We start from the raw sequence: 584 nt of genomic DNA, 5'->3' as shown, positions 1-584 counted from the left end.
CCCTGAAGCACCGCGGCATTCCCGGGACTTGCTCCCGTTGGCACCAGGCAGTCAGCTGGGGGTGACCCGCACACCGCTGCCTTGCCGAGCGCCGGAACTTCACGCTATTTACACATTTCAGCAAGCAGGAGCATCAGCAGTCGTTGGTTGCAAATTACGTAACTTCTGTGTTCATTGCTACTCAACCCCGATCTGCTGGCTGCGTCTCCCGCTGCTCATGTTAATCAGTCCGCGGCGCGGTCCTGCCCTCCATCTGAGCCTGGGGTCCGTTCCGAGTAGGTGGCCAGTGAGTCGGTGGTCGCCGCGATCGCCCACTGCCGGGATTACAGTCCCCAGTTACTGCTCAGCCCGGCTCACTTTGCTCCTAGGGCCTCTCGTCCGCACAGCCTATCCAACCGGGGATTTCTTCCCTACTCCTTAAAATTCTAACCAAAAGCATCCGATGCTCACAATGCAACTGATTAATCGTAACTGTCCAGCTACCGAATACTAATTTTAAAAAATGAAAGGCAAAACCCGACTCAGACCCCTCCGCACACCCTGCAGGACCGGGTGCCACCCCTCGGAGGCGGGAGCGCCCTCAG

The sequence above is a fragment of the Geospiza fortis genome, unplaced genomic scaffold (assembly GCF_000277835.1).
Source record: "Geospiza fortis unplaced genomic scaffold, GeoFor_1.0 scaffold281, whole genome shotgun sequence".
In the NCBI taxonomy this organism is placed as follows: domain Eukaryota; kingdom Metazoa; phylum Chordata; class Aves; order Passeriformes; family Thraupidae; genus Geospiza; species Geospiza fortis.
The sequence above is the reverse complement of the archived record's forward strand: the minus strand, read 5'-3'. Positions refer to the sequence as shown.